Here is a 19,624-nt window from a genome sequence, read left to right as displayed (position 1 = left end):
CTTAACCCATATTCACTAAATCACACCCCAAGAGTTGGGGGTTTTAGCCACACATCAGGAGATAGAAATTTATACCTAAATGAGCTTGCATTCAAATGGGTATGAAGATTTAAGTCTTGTTACAGACCAAGAATGAAGAATCCAAGAGACCCAAGTCCAAATCCTTGGAGATGAAACCCTCTTCTTCTTCAAGTTTTCAAAACCTTCTCAAACTCAGAGAAAAAATAAAAAGTACTAAAAGTTATATTAATTGTTTCACACTAAAAATCTCTTACTAAAAATCTAATGATACTCAAAATATGATGCTAAGCTAAAACTCTCTATGAGTATTTATAGTTTTAAAGAAATCTGTGTTGCAGCGAACATTAGTCAGAATCATCGATCAACTCGGCGATTCGGCCTTTGGTGTAGTTCATCGCCGTCTTGCCCCATCCTTCGGCTTCGTCATGCTCTGGTCATTGGGAGACATAGTACTACTTCGCGAAACTTCTCGGTGATGCATCGACTGCTCCCTTTTTCCGCCAATTTGATCCTTTCCTTCAAGCTCAGCACACTGAAACAAAAGGCAAAGTGAGACCCTTCGGCGACTCGCGAAGTGGACTCGACGATCCTCAGGCCTTCATTTTCTCATTCTTTTCTGCCTTTTTGTTCCTTTTTGCGCCTAAGTGTCCATGCTTCCACTAAAACGTCAAATACCTAAAACTTAAGTGTTTTCATCAGATATTTAGACTAAATAAGAATCTGAGGACACTATTTCTATTAAAATAAAGCCCTAATTGAGTCCAATTTGTGGACTCATCAACCATCGGTCCTGCCACGGTCCATCGGTCCAGTCCATCAAAGGCCTCGACAATAGTTAAGTCAAGGGTCGTTTGGTCTTTTCCTTATGCGTTGGACCCCTAAATTGGGTAGCTTTAATTAGTTTAAGCCTAGTAAACTAAGTAGAACCTACCCTAGTCTCATCATTCTCAAAATAATCAATCAAACAAGAAAAATAGAGGAGAAGAAGTCGACCATCCTTAGTTAAAGAGCGCAACAAATTTTCATCGATTCCAGCACCAAAATTGAAAGATGTCTCCATGGAATTCGTCACCAGGTGTGTGGGATTTCATTGGTGGATTCCTTTCATCCATTAGGTCCCTAGAATTCACTCAGATTCTTGATTCATATAATATCAACTAGACCAAGGGTTTCTAGTCTCTCAACATATCAATATGAATTAGTTAGTTTAATGTTCCTAATTAGATTATCATGATGTTAGTATGGTTTTTGAGTATATTCTTTCATAAATTCAGAACCCTAGCTATGTAGTTCTTTTTGTTCATTAATTACACATGCTAGGTCAGATATTTCAGATAAACATGCGTCAGATTTGAATGTATCATTATCAGTACATTAATGTTGCATTTTGAGTTAGCATATCAGTATTTTTAGCTATCTAGAATGATAGCCTTTCAGTCATAAATTGCTAATATATATATTCTAACTGGGAGAAGCTTAATACCGAGTAGATTAGGGTCAGTCACCTGCAAGTTCGAGAACTACGTGCCCCATAGTTTGTAAGTCCCCTCTATGGACAACATTTTAGTGATCATTCAAGTCATACCTCTATACCTCTGGCAAAGTTTATTGGGTCCTCTCGATGGGGCGTATACATCGGTCTCCACATTTAGCTCATGTGGTTTTATGTTGGTTATTAGTAGCTCCCATAGTTCATGCTGATTTTATTGCATTGACCATGTTATCAGTACAGTTCATGATTCAGTCTCAGCATGTTATAAAGTTGGTCATTGCATTCAGTTAGCTCATGTACAGTATCTTCAGCATCCTTATCATGTTCATATTATATCATTGCTTTATTGCTTGTTCAGTTATGTTATTGTTCAACTTTACTCTATCATGCGTGCTCAGTACCTTCCAAGTAATGAGGCATACTCTGCACTACAACTTCTCATGATGTAGGTTCAGGTTCTCATCTTCCAGATCACTCATAGATCGGTTCCCAATCTTCAGTTCAGCATCATCACTGGTGAGTCCTCATTCTTCGAGGACGAGTGACATGATTATGTTCCTTTGCTTTTAGTCTTTAGTTTCAGTATTTTCTAGATCTAGCTGGGGCATGTCCCAGCATTTCTAGTTAGTATAGGCTTTATTTCAAACATAGTTAGAATCAACTTTAGTGTTTGAATTTAACTTTTCAGTTGTTGTTAAACTCTCAGTTATCATATATTCAGATATTATATGGGTATTGCCCATCATTTTAGTTTATCTCATGTTTTAGCTTCCGCATTAGTTATATATTTCAATATTTGTAAAGTATGCTTATGATATGCCAGCTCAGCGATAGCTTGGGGTCGCTTGTGATCCTAGGTCCCGTGTTCGCTTCCTTGGGGGTAGCTTAGGGTGTGACAAACTTGGTATCATAGCATTAGGTTTAGGAGTTCTATGATGTCTGAAAAGCTACACTAAGTAGAGTCTCTTTCATGGGTGTGAAGTGCACCACATCTAATGAGAGGGAAGCTACGATGTGTTTTAGGAAAACTTTACTCTCTTTGTTACTCTTATCGTGCGTAAGGTATGATCGAATTCCTCATTCTAATCTGTCATTATGCACTTAACACCATGCCTTCTCGTAGAGCTTACGGAAGGAGTGCTAATGCATGCAATGATAATGCAAATCCTCTAGTCCCAGACCATGAGGTTTCAAACTCAAATTTTTGGAATATGATTCCACTTTTGGCTCAATGTATGACCAACCAGAACAATCAATGGGTTCCAGTTCCTACTAATAAAAATGGTGGATCAGTGGCAGCTAGAGTTTGAGATTTTGTTAGGATGAATCCGCCTAAGTTTTTAGGGTCACAAGTTGATGAGGACCCACATAACTTCATTGATGAGGTTAAGAAAATCTTTGTAGTGATGGAAGTGACTGGTAGTGATAGAGTGGAATTGGTATCCTACCAACTTAATGATGTGGCTCATATATGGTTCACTCAGTGGAAAGATAACAGGGGCTACATTATCTTTTGTAACTCCTTATATAGTAGTAAACTTCGGTGTTAGTCCAGAAACTCTCTCAGAATCCTTCTCAGTCTCTACTCCAATTGGTGACCTAGTTATAGCTAGACGGGTATACAGAAATTGCCCTGTCACAGTCTCTCAGAAAGTCAACTCAGCAGATCTTGTAGAGTTAGAAATAGTAGACTTCGAGGTCATTCTAGGCATGGATTGGTTACATTCCTGTTATGCCTCAGCCGATTATAGAACTAGGATTATTCGTTTTTCATTTCTAGACTAACAATTATTAAAATGGAAGGGTAGTAGTTTAGCACGTGAGTTGATTAATTTCTTACCTTAAGGCCAGAAAAATGATCTCTAAGGGTTGTCTCTATCATCTAGTTTGGGTTAAGGATTTAAGCTCCGAAACCCCAACTCTTAAGTCAGTTCCCAGAAGTATTTCCAAAAGATCTTCCCGGACATTCTCCTGAAAAGGAAATCGACTTCGCAATTGATTTCCTTCCAGATACACAACCTATTTCTATTATTCATTACATAATGGCTCCAGTTGAGCTTAAGGAATTGAAATAGTGCATGAAAGGCCTTCTAGATAAGGGCTTCATCACACCCAGTATTTCCCCATGAGGTGCACCAATGTTGTTTGTAAAAAAGAAAGATGGTTCTCTTAGAATGTGCATTGACTATAGGCAGTTGAACAAGGTCATAATCAAGGATAGGTATCCTATCCCCAAGATTGATGACTTGTTTTACCAACTTCAGGGTGCTAGTTATTTCTGAAGGATAGACCTCAGATGTAGTTATCATCAACTCAGTGTCAGAGATAGTAATATTCCAAAAATAGACTTCAAAACTCGGTATGGTCACTATGAATTCGTAGTTATGTCATTTAGACTAACAAATGTTCCTGCAGCTTTCAAGCATTTGATGAACATAGTGTTCAATCGGTAATTGGACTCATTCATTATCGTCTTTATTGATGATATCCTCATTTACTCTAGAAATGAGGAAGAACATGCGAATCATTTGAGGGTTTTCCTTCAAACTCTCAAAAATCGTTATTTATTCGCTAAGTTTAGCAAATGTGAGTTTTCGTTGCAATCCGTTGCTTTTCTTGTGAATGTTTTGTCTACTAAAGGGATTCAAGTGGATTCCCAAAAAATTGAAGCAGCGAAACAATGGCCCAGACCTACCTCTCCAACAGATATCAGAAGCTTATTGGGTTTGGCTAGCTATTATAGAAGGTTCGTAGAAGGATTTTCATCCATAACCTCTCCATTGACTAAGTTAACTCAGAACAAGGTTAAGTTTCAGTGGTCAGATGATTATGAGAAAAGTTACGCAGAATTGAAAACTAGATTGACTACGTCTCCAATTTTAAATCTACCAGAGGGTTCAGACTGTTATGTTATCTATTGTGATGCATCTAGAGTCGGCCTTGGTTGTGTGTTGATGCAACGAGGTCAGGTTATAGCTTATGCTTCTAGAAAACTTAAGGTGCATGAGAAGAACTATCAAACTCATGACCTCGAGCTTGCAGCATTAGTGTTTGCACTTAAGATTTGGAGACATTACTTGTATGGTGTTTACATAGATGTGTTCACAGAACATAAGAGCCTTCAATATGTGTTCACCTAGAAATAGTTGAATCTTTGCCAGAGAAGATGTCTTGAGTTCCTCAAGGATTATGATATTAGTGTGCATTACCATCCTAGTAAGGCCAATGTAGTAGCAGATTCCCTTATCAGACTATCTATGGGTAGTGGAGCACATGTTGAGGAAGAAATAAAAAATCTAGCAAAGGATGTTCACAGGCTTGCTCGCTTAGGAGTTCGCCTTATGAGAAAATCAAAGGGTGTTGTAAAAGTTCAGAATGGCTCAAAATCTTCATTGGTAGCGGATGCTAATGAAAAACAAGACAATGATCCTATATTGCTTCAACTGAAGGGTGCAGTTCATCAATAAAGGGTTGAGGTTTTCTCCCAAGGGGGAGATGGTGTGCTTCGTTATTAGGGTCGACTATTTGTTCCTAAGGTGGGTGAGTTGAGACAACAGATTCTTGCAGAAGCCCATAATTCCAGATATTCTATTCATCTAGGCACCACTAAGATGTACCTCTATCTACGAGAAGTCTTTTGGTGGAATGGCATGAAAAGGGATATAGCAGATTTTGTGGCTAAGTGCCCTAATTGTCAGCAAGTAAAGGTAGAACATCAGAAACTAGGAAGTATGACTCAAGAGATCCATATTCCTACTTAGAAGTGGGAAGTGATCAACATGGACTTCATTACAGGTTTACCTCGTACTCGCAGACAACATGACTCTATTTGAGTGATTGTTGACACAGTTACTAACTCTGTACGCTTTTTGGCTATCAAGACTACAGATTCGGCAGAGGACTACGTCAAGCTTTACATTAATGAGATAATCAGGTTGCATGGGTTTCCTTTGTCTATCATCTCAGATAGAGGTCCTTAGTTTACATCTCATTTTTGGAAGTCAGTTCAGAAAGTTCTTGGTACTTAAGATAATCTTAGAACAACATTTCATGCACAGACGGATGGTCAGGCAGAGCGTACCATTCAGACCTTAGAGGACATGTTGAGAGGTTACGTGATCAATTTCAAGGGTAGTTGGGATGATCACCTTCCTCTTATAGAGTTCTCCTACAATAACAGTTACCAATCAATCATTCAGATGGCCCTTTATGAGGCATTATATGGGCATAGATGCAGATCTCCTGTTGGTTAGTTTGAAGTAGGTGAAGCAGCCTTGAGAGGACCAGATTAAGTTCATGAAGCTATGGAGAAAATGTATATCATTAGAGATAGGCTTAATACAACCCAGAGTCGTATGAAGTCCTATGCAGATGTAAGGAGAAGGGAATTAGAGTTTAAAGTTGATGATTGGGTTTTCCTAAAAGTGTCACCTATGAAGGAGGTGATGAGATTTGGCAAGAAAGGGAAACTCAGTCGTATATATGTAGTCCGTTACAAGATATTAAAAAGAGTTGGAAAAGTGGCTTATGAGTTAGAGTTACCTATAGAACTAGCAGCAGTACATCCAGTCTTTCATATTTCGCTGTTGAAGAAGTGTGTGGGTGATCTAGCAACCAAGTACCTTAAGAAAGTGTGGCTGTGAATTATAATCTCGCTTATAAGGATGTGCCAGTTGAGATTCTTTATCGTTAGATTTAAAGGTTGAGAAACAAGGAAGTCACTTCAGTTAAGGTTTTGTGGAGTAGTCAATCCATAGAGGGAGCTACTTGGGAAGCAGAAGCAGACATAAAGGCCAAGTATCCTCACCTCTTTCCTTCCGATTCCATTCCAGTTTGAGGTAATAGTTCCTCTTCAGTTTTCCAGTCATTCATGCGTATATCCAGTCTTAGTATCATGTTTTTTCAGTTTATATTTGCATTTTCAGCGTATTTACATGTTCTTGGAACTTAGTTCAGTCAGAAATCAGTTTCTAGAAATTTGTGGTAGGGTTTGCAGCTCTTTCCCTCCATCTTTAGCAAGTTTAGTCTTCATTCGAGGATGAAGGTTCCCAAGAGGGAGATAATGTAAAACCCCATGTCCTAGACAGACCTGATTGCAGATTTTAGAGTTCCAAGTGCAACCCACGGTTGCCACCCATGGACCGTAGGGTGACCCACAGTCCGTTCTGGTAGTCTGTGGTTCACCATCAGCAACCCTCCTCAGAAAAGCCCAGAAAAATATTATAAATCCTGACCCACGCCAGGACCTAAGTACCGTAGGTCAGACCACGGTCCGTGGTCCTAGGCTATAGGTTGAACCCTCAGATTTCAGCCCCAGATGCCAAACGACAGTTGACCAACACAGACCATCAATCATGCCACGGTCCATCAGTCTGGTCCGTCGATGGTCCCAGCAAAAGTAAGTCAGCGGTCATTTGGTCTTTTCCCTATGTGTTAGACCCTTAAATTACGTCATTTAACCCCTAAACTATGTAGTTTTGATTAGTTCAAGCCTAGTAAACTAATTAGAACCTAACCTAGTCTCTTTATTCTCAAAATAATCGATCAAACCAGAGAAATAAATGAGAAGAAGTCGACCAATCCTAGTTCAAGAGCACAATAAGTTTTCATCAGTTCCAACCCCAAAATAGAAAGATTTCTCTATGGAATTTGTCACCAGGTATGTGGGATTTTACTAGTGGATTCCTTTCATCCACTAGGTCCCTAAAATTCAGTCAGATTCTTGATTCCCTTAATATCAACTAGACCTAAGGTTTCTAGAATTTCAGTAGATCAATATGAATTAGTTACTTTAATATTCCTAATCAGATTATCATGATGTTAGTATGGTTTTTGACTAGATTCCTTCATAAATTAAGAACCCTAGCTATCTATTTCTTTTAGTTCTTGAATTAAACATGCTAGGTCAGATATTTCAGATATAGATGCCTCAAATTTGAATGTTTCATTATCAGTACATTAATGTTGCATTTTCAGTTAGCATGTCAGTATTTTGAGCTATCCAGAATTACAACATTTCAGAAATAAATTGCTAAATTATATATTATAATTGGGAGAAGCTTAATACCGAGTGGATAAGGGTCTGTCACCCGCAAGTCCTAGAACTACGTGCCCCATAGTTTGTAAGTCTCCTTTGTGGGCATCATTTTAGTGATTACACCACTCATGCCTCTATACCTCTGGCATGGTATATTGCGTCCTCTCAATTGGCTTATACATTGGACTCCACATTTAGCTCATGTGGTTTTATGTCGATTATTAGTAGCTCCCACAGCTCAGTCACATTCTATTAGATTGACCATGTTATCAGTACAGTTCAGGATTCAGTCTCAGCATGTTATAAACATGGTCATTGAATTCAGTTAGCTTATGTTCAGTATCTTCGGCATCCTTATCATGTTCAGATTATATCATTACTTTATTGCTTGTTCAGTTATGTTATTGTTCAGCTTTACTCTATCATGTATTCTCTGTACCTTTCAAGTAATGACGCATACTCTGTGCTACATCTTCTCATGATGTAGGTTCAGGTTCTCAACTTCCAGATCATGCATAGATCTGTTCCCGATGTTCAGTTCAGCAGCATCAGTGGTGAGTCCTTATTCTTCGAGGACGAGCGACATGATTATCTTCTTTCGCTTGTCTTTAGTTTCAATATTTGCTAGATCTAGTTGGGGCATGTCCAAGCATTTCTAGTCAGTAGACGTTTTATTTCAGACATAGTTAGAATCAACTTTAGTGTTTGAGTTTGACTTTTCACTTGTCGTTAATCTCTTAGTTATCATATATTCAGACGGTATATGGGTATTCCCCATCATTTCAGTTTAACTCATGATTTAGCTTCCATATTAGTTATATATTTTAGTATTTGTTAAGTAGGCTTATGATATACTAGCTCAGGGTTAGCTTGGGGTCACTTTTGATCATAGGTCCCGTGTCCATGTCCTGGGGGTAGCTTGGGGCGTGACAATTTGTATCTAGAACACTACTCACAAACAGGTCAGAAAATCATTTTCAATAAAATCAAGCTCTTCCTTCCAATGACCATTGGTCCTAACCAATGTAGCTTTCACACTATAAGGAGTGCCTTGATAATTCTATCATCATCCATGAGTATATCTCCCCCTTCAATAAAAGGAATGTAAAATGGAAAATCACCAACAAGATCTAAAAAATAGACTTAGGAAAAAAACATGATTGGTCATACATCATGAACATTCTAACCTTCTTTAAGTTCCCTTAAAACATTTCCAAGCTTATCTTGTTCTATGATAGTCCTAGCTCCATTTTGCAGTTTTTAAATGGGGAGAGAACTAGTTCCTTCAACCCTTCTAGATATGTTAGGTAGAGATACCCCATTTATTATACTATTTCATCATGTGTGTAAAGTGGCTTTCCAAATAAAAAGAGAGTAAAGTTAGAGCAAAAATTAAAATCCTATTGGTATCTATCCACCTGGCCCCATAGGGACATTAATAATACCCAACTAGTCATAATCTATAGGGGACCCTAGGTGTCTATTTACTGTACCATCGTGGTACCCTGTTCATCTTATAATCACTCATCTATAATATAACATCATACTCAAATCACTCTTCATAAGAACAAATATATATATATATATATATATATCCTGAATTCTCTCAATATGTCTCTACATGTTCTCTGTCCAGTTATCGCTCATGATAATAACAAGCACATACTAATATCACAAGTGCATATCAAAATTAAAGGTTATTTAAATACATGGTTTAAAAATTAACAATTTATTCATACAAACATTGTAAAGCCAATAAATATCAACCATAAACTATGTTTAAGGACTAGTCAGACATGTTATATTGAATCCTAATATATACAAGCAACTAATCAAAGTTAAACTCCAAATAAAACATAACTACACTAACCAAAAAATTTGAACAAGCATGATATTTCATGTTAGACGTTCCTTTCCTCAATGCCTTAGAATGATCAATGTATAAAATAATCAAGTACAAGAGTAATTCAATCATCTACTCCTTAGACAATATCTTTGGGAATTGAAACTGATAAGATGTTGATGTATCTACTTATCTAGACCTTAAGCTTACACTTTTGTTCTTATTTGTGAAAAAAATATAATGTATTACAATGTTTTATCTTACGAGTGTCACGCCCCGAGCTACCCCCGAGACGCGGACACGGGACCTAGGACCACAAGTGATCCTAAGCTAACCCTGCTGGCATGATCATGAGCATACTAAAGATAATAAACTGATGCGGAAGCTAAATCATAAATAAACTGAAGAGATAGGGAATACCCACATACTATAACTGAGATATATGAAAACTGATGAGTTTAATACAAAGAAGCTATTAACTCAATACTAAGTTGAATCTATCTATGTCTGAATTAAGCCTCTAAACTGACTAGAAATGTTGGGACATGCCCCAACTAGATCTAGAAAAACTGAAACTAAAGACTAAAAGCGATAAAGATAAACATGTCACTAGTCCTCGAAGAATGAGGACTCACCACTGATGCTGCTTAACTGAAGATCGGGAACCGATCTAAGCGTGATCTGGATGCTGAGAACCTGAACCACCATCACGAGAAGATGTAGCGCACGTATGCGTCAGTACTTGAAAGGTACTGAGCATGCAGGATAGAGTAAAGCTGAAATAACATATAACTAAACAAAGCAATAAAGCAATGAAATCATCTGAACATGATATAGATACTGAAATACTGAATACTGAGCTGACTGATGCAATGACCAAATTTATAACATGCTGAGACTGAATACTGACCGTACTGAAATATGGTCAATGCAATAGAGTCTGACTGAACTGTGGGAGCTACTAATAACCGACATAAAACCACATGAGCTAAATGTGGAGTCCGATGTATACGCCTCATCGAGAGGACCCAATATACCCTGCCAGAGGTATAGAGGCATGCTGGTGTGATCACTAAACTGATGTTGCCCACAGAGGGGACTTACACCTACGTGGCTCGTAGTTCTGGGACTATATGGGTACGCTGAAACCCTAGTCCAACTCGGTATTATGCTACTCCCAATAGATTAAGTGGTTAACACATTATGACTGAGTTTCTGTAAATACTGGATAGCTCGAAACTGAACATGCAAACTGAGAATGCAACAATTAATTTGATAATGGTGCATCCATAAACTGAGGCATGTAAAACTGAATACTGAAATATCTGACCTAGCATGTGTAATTCAAGAACTAAAGAAATACATAACTAAGGTTCTGAAATTCATGCGATAAACTGAGCAATAACATGATAATCTGATTTGGAACATTTAAATAACTAATTCATGATGATCTGTTGTAATTCTAGAAACCCTAGGTCTGTTCATAATCATGGAATCAAGAATCTGACTGAATTCTAGGGACCTAATGGGCGAAAGGAACCCACTAGTGAAATCCCACATACCTGGTGGCGAATTCCACGGAGAAATCCTTTGATTTCGGGGCTGGAACTGATGGAACCTTGCTACGTTCTTGAACTAGGGTTCTTGACCTTTTTCCCCTCTCTTGATTCTAATTTTCTAAGATTTTGATTAATAAATTGACATGGATAAATTCAAGTTATGTTTCTAGGCTTAAACTGATTAAAACCTCATGATTTAGGGTTTAAACGACGTATCTAAGGGGTTAAATGAAATAGGATAAGACCAAAAGACCCCTGAATTAACTGCTGTCAGAGTGACTGACGGACGGGACTGACGGTCCGTCAATCAATCGACGGTCCGTCGATTAGGTCCGTAGGTCGAGTTTACCCGACAGGGTTTCACTAAAACGGGCATAACGTTTTACTCGGAGGTCAGAATTTAGCAAACTTAGTGGCGTTGGAAATATAATTCAATTATCTATCTAAACATAGGTCATGGGATACATAATTCGTTTTGTGCTAAAATTTATGACCATCTGAAGTTGACCCATCAATATTTTTCATCTAACTAGCTGCTAACCTCATCTACAGTCAGACCTACGGACCGTGGATCGAATGACGGTCCGTGATGGTCGACCGTAGTTTGTGTCAGAGGATGGTTAGGGAAGTCTCGATCCACGGACACAGACCACGAACCGTGGTCTGATCTATGGACCGTGGGTCTGTCCGTGAGTCGGGACTTAGCCAATTTTCTCAGCTGGTTTGGGGAGGGGTTGCAGTGGTGAATCACGGACCACCAGCACGAGCCGTGGTCTGACCTACGGTCCGTGGATGGTGACCGTAAGTTGCACCTGCAATTTCTCATAATCTGCATTTTTGTCTGTTTAGAATACGGGGTGTTACAACAAGAATATGCTATCATGATTTTTGAGTGATTAGTTTAAAACTAAGAGAAAATTATCTAATGATATATTTGTAGTGCTGAAAAGAGAAAGGTTGCCAAAATGGATGTTGACAAGGATGATATGATGCAGTTGCAAGTCTACATGTGACACTGCATCATATAATTCATTGATCACAATAAGAAGGCAGAATAGGTACAAGAAAAGCTTCATATATACTGCACTAATGCAATTGAAACTCAAGATTTGATAATTCATTGATGAGTGGTAGATTTATACTTATTTGAGACCTTTTTAGGTCAATAACTAGTGCCTTCAATGCCTCATTGTATCCTTTTTTGATGATATTTTGTTGTTTTGAAGCTCTGAAGGATAAGGGACAAGGTAAGGATGAATACATGAAAAAGAGGCCAAAAATATTGAAAGGAGTATAAACTCCCAACTAGTAGTCGCCTAACCAAAAGAACGGATCGCCCAAGTAGTCTGAACTGGGCCAAAGTGACAGTACTCACAATTGAAGATATTCGAGGTAGGTCGGCAAACTGAAAAATGAAATGATGACTTTTTGAAGTTGAAAATATGAACTAGATGAACATCGCCGAAGGTGATAAAATTTTGAGAAAAAGTGAAGGCATAAAAGGCGAACAAAGGTGTTAATCGGAAATCCGCCAAATCTGAAAGACATACTCGATCGAGTCCACCAACTAAGGTTCAAACATCTGAAGCTTGAAGAAAATGATGGGCGAGCTAAGGAATAAATATTATTCGATGAACTTATTTTGTGAGCTCAACTAATGTCGTCGAGTTGGTCATGAATTGAATTTTGGGCAAAATTTTGGAAAACTATAAATAGCACAAAGGAGAGACAAAATGGAGGATATTTTTCATCATAATTTTGTATGAGTTTGGTATTTTTTGGGAGATGTTAATTCTTACCTTGAAAACATCCTTTTGTTTTGGGGAATACAATCCTAAAGTTGACAATTGAGAGTTCAAATTGAAGTAGGTGTTGGTTATATTTGCTTAATTTCAACACACTCATTGTTGCTATTAGGAGAAGCAGAATTTCTTTACTTTTTATGATGTGTGGATAAAACTCCAATTCTAAGGGTGCAATTATTGTGTTGGGTGTTGATTTAATGTAGTAGGATTTTAGTTTTCTCTATTTTACTAATGTGCATTCATGGATTTAATCTAATTAGCATTGGGTTAACTCTTGGGTTAAGGTCGCAAACTTAATCCCCTTCTCGATCTTCAATTGATGCTCGAAAGAGATCAATTGGAGTAGTTAATTGGTTTAATGTATACAATTTAGGTTTGATTTCAATGGTTTTATCGAAAAAGATATTATGGTTCATATCTAGTTACCCTAAATCTTCTCGAAAGAGAGATTCCTATAAGGTAGTGGGTAGATTTGTGATTCACATATATGAGACCGAAATGAGATTCTATGATATGGTCCTATGAGATTGAAAGAAAAATACTCTCATTGAATATTACCCAAACTATCCATGATTGTTTAGAACTATTTATTAACCCAATAACCCCTAATCGACATCAATACCAGTCCTTGCACCCATAGATTATTTCTTACTTGTTGTGAATTCCTAATTTTAGTTCAATTCTAATTTTTGATACTTAAAAACCATTTAAGTAAATTTGGTGGAATCATCCACCCAATTTTTCTAAAGTACTAAAATGAACAAGTCCACATTCTTAATTTTTTAGTTCAATTCTTATCCTGAAATAATTCCTAGTGGAATTCCACCCCAACTCTTTGTTGGATATTTTTATTGACAACGACTGCTTACTCTTCTAATTGTTTTGAGGGTAATCTGAACATTATTAGAATCCCAGTTAGGTCTCATTGAATTTCATATTCGTCATATTGCAAAGTTCCATGATGTTGTAGAGCAGATGCAATCATACATCCCCATTTGATTACATAGAGCATGCATGAGCTCTATTTTTCTTTGATTTCTGCTATTTATGTTTTGAAACTACAAATTGTTATTTGAAAATATTAGTTAAGGAGTTTATTTTTGAGTTCTTCAGTTGTTACGCTATAGAAAATAACACTGCTTTTGTTACAAAATTGTGAACAAGATATTGACTGTTTATGTCACACCCCGAGGCTACCCCCTTGACGTAAACATGGGACCTAGGATCACGAATGACCCCAATCTAACCATGAGCTGACATATCATAAGCAGACTGAATATATCTATAAAAGTTAAACTGATGCGGAAGCTAAATCATAATATACTAATAGTTGGGGATACCCAATACAAGTCTGAATAAATATAAAATTCTAAGAGTTTAGTGATACTGAACAATCACTCAAAAACTAACGTTGAATCTAAACTATGTTTGAAGAAGCCTCTAATTGACTAGAGTTGATCCTAGAAAAACTAAAACTTAAATGAAAGACTAAATCTAAAAACATGTTTATTGTTCTTGAAGAATGAGGACTCACCACTGAAGCTACTGAACTGGAGATCGGGAACCGATCTATGTGTGATCTGGATGCTAAGGACTTGAACCTACATCATGAGAAGATGTAGCGTAGAGTATGCATCAGTACTTCAAAGGTACTGGGTATGCATGATAGAATAAAGTTGAAAATTATATACATAACTGAATAAAGCATACTGATCAATGATATAAGATGAACATGAAGAATATACTGAACATGAACTAAACTGAATGCAATGACAAATGGACTCCTTGAAAGAAAGGATAATCAAGGATCAAGGGTCACCATACCTTAGACTTGATGAATTACACGAAAAATTGATGAAGAAAGCTTGAAATCTAAAAACCCTAGGTTCTACTTCTTCTTCTTCCTTGAGCTTGAGAGAAATATAAAGAGCAAGACTTCGGGATTTAATTTGGGAAAAGAGAGTAAATGACTTGCTAAAAGACTTAAAACCTTATGTATTTATCATATAAACCATTTAAAATCAACCCCACATAATAAACAATTAAAACAAAATTACTTAAAAACTCCTCACTTGGGCAGCCCCGCCAGGGACCACGCCCACTTAGACGGGTCATAAAGGGCACCACGGCTCGTGGTGGTACCCGTGGTCCCTTGACCAGTGGGACTCTCCACCATGTCAAGCCCTCAATGGCCCAAGGCATCTTCACAGAGGCTCCCACGATCCGTGGTGCACACCACGAGTCGTGGTGGAGCTCGTGAAGATGAGGCAGCACCTAGGCAAAGTTGCCTTGCCTCCCTTGAGACCAAGTGATCTTCACGCCTAATAATACGGACCGTCTAGGGCACCACTGGTTGTGGTGGTGCCCGTGGTCTTTGGGGCAGTGAGCAGCCAACTTGGGATAGCCTTGGCTTTTTGGCTAAGGCTTGCCCCTTTTGGCTTAGCTCTTTGTCTAGCACCCTCAACCAACCTAGAGTAGATCTTATAGCATAGAGTCTAACACATGTCTTGACGTTGACTCCTTAAATCCCTTTTGACACAAGACTAGGGCAACATTACACCACTAAAACGCATTAGCTCAAAAGACTAGCCTCTGAACGTCATGGTCGTCCCTTGACGTTCGACCTCAAAACTCTTCAAACTAAACCTTAAAAGCCAAAACTCTTCATTTTAACAAATTACCAACTTCCAAAATACATGCGAAGCTCTAGTTCATCCTATTTCATTTTAGGGGTATCACAAAATAATGGGTTGGCATTGAAGCACTAACTTTTTGAACTGCAACCAAGTTTCGTGCAAAGGTTTTCCTTCTAGACACTTAAAGCTTTGAATGCTATCCCGAAGAGTCATCATCTTCGAGGGAGGGAAAAATCACACTAGAAATGCGGTCACCAATTCCTCCCAGGATGTGATGGATTCACGCGGCAACTTGGCCAGACATTTGCACGCCTCTCCCGTCAACGAGAAAGGGAATAACCTTAATCGGACTGACTCCTGAGAGATGTTTTTGAACGACAATGGTCCGCACACATCCACGAAGTTTCGAAGATGCTCATGAGGATTCTCGTGAGCCAACCCGCTGAAAAGTTCCTTTAGTTGCAAGAGTTGCAACATAGTGCTCGTTATGTGTAACACTGCATTTCCCTCGGCTGGAGGTAAACAGATGGCTCCAATACCTCCCATGAGATGGGGGCCATTGATGTTGGGCTCTAGGACATCGTTGAGATTGCGGATGTCATCTTGGTGGCACCTGGATACCGTTGCTGTCATTAACACTCATGATTCCTGAAATATTCACACAAGTATATAAAACAAAACTAAAAATTAAGTAAATAGAACTACAACTAAGAAGAACAAAAAATTTACTTAACTACAAATTCTCAAATAACACCACTCCCCGGCAGCGGCGCAATTTTGATGTATAAGGACGTAATCAACTCACACTAGTTCGGTTCAAGTACCATACGATCACGTGTAGTGATATAACCCAACCAAGGGTTGGGATCATTCCCACGGGGAGTGATTTTGAGAATTAATAGAAAAATAAAATTTAGTTCTAATTAGTCATAGCTATAAATATTAACGAATAAAAACATACTAAATCTAAGGAGTGATGCAAGTGTTAATTACCGATGGGGGTTTGTATTAATTAACAACTAAAAAAAGAGTAATAATATAAGGAAACGAGATATGGAGACAGGATTCTTGGGATGTGATAGGAATACGGGTTAAACTAAACTATTGGGTACATGCTTTTGATAGTAAATTGTTGAGCATTTGTGACTAGGCTAGACTATAGTCGGGGTAAATTCTCTCTTGTCCAACTTACTCCGAATCAACTTGGTTTCTCTCGAACACCGAGTTGCCACCTTAAGCACAACCTCCGCCTTAGCCCATTCACTCTCTCGAGCTGAATATGTGGGAGAAGGACTAGGATTCACTCTCTCGTGCTGAACCCATGTCGACCCACTGCCATCTGCTATCAATTTAGTAGTCTTAGTTTTACGACCTCTCTCTCGAGCAATCCAAAAACACTAAGATGAAATCGTATTTACAACTACAATCCCATTAAGTTCATACACAACTACTAAAAGAAATCACATTTAAACAACAAATAAACCATCAACAAGCAAGACCCAAGGGATAATTCAACCTATATTTACAAAATTACACCCCAAGAATTGGGGTTTTAGCTAGACATATAAAAGAGATAAAAATTTATACCAATATCAGTTTCCATCAACTGGATATGAAGAATTAAGTCTTAAAACACTTCAAGAGTGAAGAATCTTCAAGACCCAAGTCCAATTTCTTGGAGTTGAAATCCTTTGAATCTTCAAGGTCTTAGAACAAAGTCTCCAAAACCCTCTAAAACTTAGACTCTCTCAAAAATTGTAAAACGTTCTAATAATAATAGTGATATGATATTAAGCTAGAAATTTAAACAAGTATTTATAGTGTTTGAAAATTTGTGCTGCAACGAATCACTCGGTGCAGTTAGTCGGGATCGTCGATACACTCGGCGATCCGCCTTTTGGTCGATTTCATCGCCTTCTTGCTTTAACCTTCAGCCTCTTCACGCTTTAAGTCGTTGGGTGATATGGTACTGCTTCGCGAAACTACTCAGTGACACGCCGACTGCTTCATTTCATCGCCAACTTGATCTTTCCCTTCAGGGCTCAGTACACTAGAACAAAAGGCGATCTCCAGGCCGATCGGTGACTCGCCAACTGGGCTTAGCGATCCTCAGGCCTTCATTTCTTCATTTCTTCATTTTTTTCAACCGCTTTGTTCCTTCTTGCCAAGTAGTGTCCATGCTTTGCCTCAAACAACAAATACCCGAAACTTAAGGGTTTTCATCAGATATTGAGACAAAATATGCATTTGACGACACTAATTCTAACAAAATATAGCCCTAAATGAGTCCAATTTGTGGACTCATCAATGACCAATGAGAAGATACTCCAAAAGTTCATTGCTGAAATAGGACAAAAAAATATGCTAGGATAGATAAGCAGGATGATAACATCAGAAACCTCCAAATGTCCCAAATGAGTTTAGAGAAACAAGTTGCGCAAGTAGCTAATTCTCTGAACTTGCGTCCCCAAGTTGGGCTACCCGGCGACACTGAACCCAACCCAAAGCAACTAAATGTTGTGAGTAATAGAAGTGGGCTACAAATAGAGAAACTAGCTCCAAAGAAGAGAGATATTGAGGCTGGTACTAAAGAAAAGAAAGTGGAAGAGGTAGTAAAAAGCTCCAATGTTGAGACGCCCATTTCTCAAAAGAAACTACCCCCTCCATTTCCACAAAGGCTCAGAAAGCAGAATGAGGATGAATGCTTTGGTAAGTTTCTCTCTCTCTCCTTAAATAGGTTCACATTAACCTACCTTTGGTAGACATTTTGCAGAGAATCCCGAAGTATGCTAAATACGTGAAGGAGATAATGGCTAACAAGAGAAGGCTCACCGAGTATGAAACTGTAGCACTTACTGAGGAGTGCAGCTCTAGAATTCAAAATACACTACCCAAAAAGTTAAAAGATTGGGTAGTTTTACTGTGCAGATTACAATTGGGCAAAGTGTTCATGCCCGGGGGTTGTGTGATTTGGGGGCAAGTATAAATCTGATGCCCTTGTCATTGTATCAAAAGCTTAGGTTGGGTAGTCCAAAACGAACCACCATCATTGTCCAACTCGCTAATAGATCCATTTCTAGGCGAGAGGGGATCGTAGAGGTTGTGTTAGTCCAAGTAGGTTCCTTAATATTTTTGGTGGATTTTGTGGTTCTAGACTTTGAACCCGATTCTCAAGTCCCATTCATTTTGGGACGTCCGTTCTTGGCCACAGGTAGGACATTGATTGATACAGCAACTGGGCAATTAACTATGAGGGCACATGATAATGTTGAGGTATTTGATGTTTACCGCACTTTAAAATTGCCTTCTATCTATGAAGAATTGTCTATTATTACGGTGGTTGATCACATAGTAGAATCGCAGTTAGTTGTGCTTGAAGATCTCTTAGAAAGAGTACTAGTACGCCATGAGGTGGAGGGAGATACTAAGGCTCAAAAGATAGAAACATGTTTGAATCTGGCACTTGTGGAGACTCATAAGCGTCGAATGGATCCATTAGATCGCGATTTAGGGACTCCAGCAAAGCCATCAATAGAAGAAGCTCCCAAGCTAGAGTTAAAACATCTGCCTACTCACCTAAGGTATGCATTTTTGGGTGCTAATGACACTTTTCCCGTTATACTTTCTGCAGAGTTGTCTGAAATACAGGTTGATGCGGCATTGTGGATCCTAAAGCGGACAAGGAAAGCGATTGGATGGCAGATGGATGATATTCATGGGATTAGTTCGGCGTTATGTATGCACAGAATCTATATGGAAGATGATCACAAACCAAATGCACAGCATCAACTTACGCTAAACCCTGTGATGAAAGAAGTGGTGAGAAAGGAGGTAATAAAGTGGCTAGATGCTGGAATTGTGTACCCGATTTCTGATAGTAAGTGGGTAAGTCCGGTGCAATGTGTTCCCAAGAAAGGAGGTATCACAATGGTAACGAACGAAAAGAATGAGTTGATTCCTACTAGAACAATGACCGGTTGGAGAATTTGCATGGATTACCATAAATTTAACGATGCCACCCGTAAAGATCACTACTCGGTTCCCTTCATTGATCAGATGTTTGACCGACTAGCAGGACAAGAGTACTATTATTTCTTAGATAGATATTCCATATACACCTAGATCTTAATTTCCCCCGATGATCAGGAAAAGACCACGTTCACTTGTATTTATGGTACCTATGCTTTCAAACGCATGACATTCGGACTTTGCAATGTACCAGCGACATTTC

The sequence above is a fragment of the Solanum verrucosum genome, unplaced genomic scaffold, assembly GCF_900185275.1.
Source record: "Solanum verrucosum unplaced genomic scaffold, falcon-dt-bn FXZP01000131.1, whole genome shotgun sequence".
Lineage (NCBI taxonomy): Eukaryota > Viridiplantae > Streptophyta > Magnoliopsida > Solanales > Solanaceae > Solanum > Solanum verrucosum.
The sequence above is the reverse complement of the archived record's forward strand: the minus strand, read 5'-3'. Positions refer to the sequence as shown.